Here is a 4,792-nt window from a genome sequence, read left to right as displayed (position 1 = left end):
TTCGATGTACTGCATGGCGGATAACATACTGTATAGTTTTGCATTTATAAGCCGGGGGGGAAAAAAAAAGATTCAAATTTGAGAAGAATTTCTTGTGTTTTTGAAAACTTGATATATATACAAATATATATATATATATATATATATGTATATATATGGATATACACTCATTTATTTGCATATATATATATATGTAAATATTTTTACATATAAAAAAAAAGGAAAAAAAAACAAATTTAAATAAAATTTTTCAAATTTTTTTTTTTGAATTGAAAGCCAAATGTGAGAAAACCTAAGTTATGAATGAAACGAAAATTGTCGGAGAATTATTATAATATTTTTTTTTTTTGTCAAATTCAATTCTGACAACTAGCGTATAATACAGCTGTCGTCAGATAAGTACAAACATTGAATGGCTTAATTTAATTAAAAATATAATATTAATGCACAGAGATGTATACGAGTTCAAGCCCTCTATTGTTGGGCAACAATTAAGAAAGTTATACACGCCTTGCATTGAATCCTACATAGAAAGTTTTTTTATAAATTGAAATGATATTAGGGAGAAGAAGAGAGTTGACCCGTTTGCAGATAACACATTTATACATCTTTGATTATTGGGTGAAGTAATTGACTGTTTTAGGGATCCTGGGATTCTCAATTATTATGAGGATGTTTACAAGTAGATAATGTTTTAATCTTAGCAGTCAAAGTTGCAAGTTTCTTCTTGAAACCGACCGAAGAAGAAAATAATGCCCATCTTGAAAGCTGCCTTTGATATGCCGAATTTTAGATGAGAGAAAGGCAATCATAACCATCTTGTATCTCAGGTTTGATATGCTGAATTTTAAACGAAGAAGAGAAAGAAAATTATACGTATCTTGAAATCCATCTCTCATATGCTGAATTCGAAACGAAGACGAGCAAGTCACCTTAATGCGCTTACCTTTAATTTGCTGTATTCCGAAAGAAGAAAATAAAAAAAATTTTATTTACTTTGAAACCCAGCTTTGATATGTTAAATTTTAGATGAAAAAGAGTTAGAAAATTGTACTTGTATTGAAATCCACCTTTTCATACATTCTTAACCCTTCCCTCAATAAAAATAAAACGATATTGTTGATATTAATTGTAGGCCTAATTGCGACCTGATCTAGTCGTTTGTTGTTTCAAATTTTTTCTATGATCGATCTCTCTCGCGTTGCCCGATATACGTGTGACACGTTGATAACCGGAAAGCGGCCGTAATCTGTTTGTACTAAAAATTAGCTTCCCCTGTAGCTGCTTGTCCGTTTTAGTTCTTTAGCAATGACTCAATAAGAGAATGATAACCATTTTAGAAACTGCTCTTTGATTATTTACTAAGAGCTTATATGCTTAAGGTCAGCGTTGTCTCCATAATTTTGCCACCATATTAATTCCAATAACAAGCGGAAGAACGAATGACAAACGCTTTTGAAACTGTGCCTTAACTATTCACTCAGAGACTGTATGCTTAAATTTAGTCTTTCTGCGATAATGAACGATTTATGGGCGTATCAGACACAGGCATCTGTGAAAGTATATATGAATACATGGATGAAGGTATATACATATATATCTGCACGTGGCTTTGAATACACATATATACTGTCTTTCTAGGCTCCAATGTAAGAATTATTTTCTTTTTAAGATACCTCATCTTACTATATGTCTTGTGAATATATTTATATAGGGACTAGGATGTTAACTTTGTAGAGCTTATGATCCTTACCTTGATTCGTAGGAATACATTATAACCAATAATCGAATAATAAAAAATAAGTAAATTTATTTTGTCATCAAGCTCCAATAATAACTGGAAGGAAGGAGGACGGACTTATGGGCTAAACTGAATGTACACAAAATCTTGTTCTAAATTGGGATGATATATGTATGGATTTGTGAATCACACAAATATCCATTTGTGCGTGTTCCAAACTGAATGATAAATTTTGTAAACTTCTGACCTTGGCTGGGAGTTACGCAAGCAGACAGGTTTGTGTCTTTAAAATGCCTTCTTATGATTGTCTTTTCATTTTCTTTTCAGAGAGAAAGAGAAAGAGTGAAGGAAGAGAGAGAGAGAGAGAGAGAAAGAGGAAAAGGAAGCGGAAGAGAATATGAATGATGAAATAAAAGAAAAAAAAAAACAAATCCACATTCTTACATGGTTATATATATTAAGAGTGTGAGAGATTGCCTTAAAGTGGATGCATATATACATTCAAGTATATAATTAATTGCATTTGTGGTTGTGTTAAAGTTCAATTCATCAAGTCAAACAATTTCAAAAATTTCAATTGTTTTCATATATTATACATTTCAATCTACGTGTTTATCTCAACATACCAGACTCTCTCGTGGGCTGGGGACACACCATGCTAATAATCTTTTCATATATATAAGTTATGCATGCATGTGGAATGAATTATTTATAAATAGCAAATCGAAAACAATCACAAAAGCGAAAAATGAAAATGTACACATATATGTTCTATAATACCATCTGCACAATGGGAAGCAAATAATATTATTGTGAAAAATAAATACATACACACGAGTACATATGAGTATGTTTTTATACCGCAAGGAATGCAAAGTGTAAATTGAATACACATGAAATACATGAAAATTGAACAAAATTTTATTATTAAATATTTATCGTTAATGTCAATAATTTATTTAGCCAGAGTTGTGGTCTCTTCACAACGCACACGCATTGCACGAAAATCTAGTATTTATTTAATAAGCTTAACTGAAATTGTTTAAGAAAATACATATAATTCTTTTTTCGGTTCTTCTAAGTTAAGCCTCGGTTTTAAGAAAAAATTAAATGAGAAAATTAAATTCGGTCGAGATCGAATCTTTTATACTTATCATCGTCAGCCGCCAAATTTGAAATCGATAGCTTCATTTTTGCAGCTAGGAGAATGTTTAAAACAGACGGACAGTCGGTCAGAGGGATATGCTTAAATCGATTTAGGATTTGATGCTGATCAAGAGTGTAAATACTTTGTGGGGTCTCCGATGCATCCTTCTGTGCGTTGAAAACGTTTTGACAAAATGAATGTAATCCTTATCCTTCGGTGATGGGTGTAAAAAAAAAATAAATACAAATTGGGAGCACTGCTACTACTAGACGTCCTACACCAATTCGCTTAATACAAACATTCATTCATTTTCTTGATAATAAATTCAAAATGAGTTTATTTTCATGGAAGATCCCATATTGGACGATTCTCAAAACGTCAACCACTTTTCTTGTCAAAGATTTTAGTAATTTGCATTTGTTTCCATTATGAAAATCTACAAGTCAGACTTTGTCGTATTAGAAGTGTTTGGTTGGGCCTAAGTAAGAGGTCTATTTGATTTAAATTTTATATCAAATTACTTTTACGAATCAATTTTCATTATAAAATATCTATAATTGAACTTTTTCCCCCTATAAGGGCTTCTTTTTATTAAGACGTTCTTATGAGATCGGGATCAGAAAACGGACCTATTTTTTCATCGAGGAACATTGAAAATTAAGTTTATTTATCATATAAACGTTCAGTTTTCATAGGAAGATCTGTTTGGCAGGGGTTCAAAAAGTTACCCCAACCGATCTAAATTTCTCATTATTTTTATATTTTATTTATTGATTTATTTATTTAAATATATTGGCTACGAATATGATACTCTTGGCCAACTTAAGAATTTCGAGATAGTCTAAATTGTAACCTGGGCCTAACCTAAGCCTAGAGATTGTTACTCAGCGATTCCTCAAAAATTAAAACCTCTTTTTCGCGTATCTCTCTGATATCTTGTTGTTAAATTTTCCGTTTATCTCACTATCCTCTGTGTCCTTATTCACGTCGGATTCAGTATATTTTGCTTTTTCGTCTCTCCGTCCATCTTTGCTGATGTGCTTCCGTATGCTCCTCCTTTCGACTGATCATCCCTTCGACTATTCATGCCTGCGACCGCCCATCCGTTTTTCGTCCATCGATCCAAATATACTTCGAATTATTTGTCTCCATCATTGTCCGTTCCTGCGACCCTTTATGACTGTCTGCTTCCGCGTATGTTTGTCGCTCCGACTGTCCGCCTTTCTCACGTCTGTTCATTCAATCGTTTTCTCCTCGAATTATCTATCCCTCTCCGTTGCAGTCCCTGCGAACGGTTTTCGTTGCGATTGTTTTTGCCTGCAAACACTTTCCCCCGCGACTGTTTTTTCTTGCGATCCAGCCCATTCCTGCAAGTGTCGGATGTTTAATTGTCCGTCCTCCTCTGCGACTGTCCATCCTTATGAGTGTCTTTGTGCGCCTCTGTTTTTTCCTGCCGTTCCCTGTCTGTCTGTTCTTGTGGTTATTCATCCCTACGAATATACTTCGGTCCGCCCCGGAAACTATTCGCCTATATGTGGTCTCCTTCGACTATCTATGCCTTCATCACGATGACGATTCCGCTTCAAGCTGACTTTCTGTTTCCTCATCTTTAACCCTGAACATCTATAGCTGTTTACTTATCTCATCGCTCGTCCAAGTGATTATCTTTAGCGTTTTGTATATATCCGTAAACCGCTTAGCGTTACAAAGTTACCGGGCAGTGTCATGAGTTTCCTCCTAATATGTTTTTGGTCTTGTTTGTAATTTAATTTACTTTTCTTCTTCTTTTTTCTCAATATAATTAAATATGATTTGTGAATATGCATAGTAATTAAAATCATGTAAAAGCATATATAAGTAGTAGTAGTAGTAGTAGTAGTAGTAGTAGTAGTAGTAGTAGTAGT

The sequence above is a fragment of the Glossina fuscipes genome, unplaced genomic scaffold, assembly GCF_014805625.2.
Source record: "Glossina fuscipes isolate IAEA_lab_2018 unplaced genomic scaffold, Yale_Gfus_2 90, whole genome shotgun sequence".
Classification (NCBI taxonomy): domain Eukaryota; kingdom Metazoa; phylum Arthropoda; class Insecta; order Diptera; family Glossinidae; genus Glossina; species Glossina fuscipes.
This window is presented reverse-complemented; position numbering follows the sequence as displayed.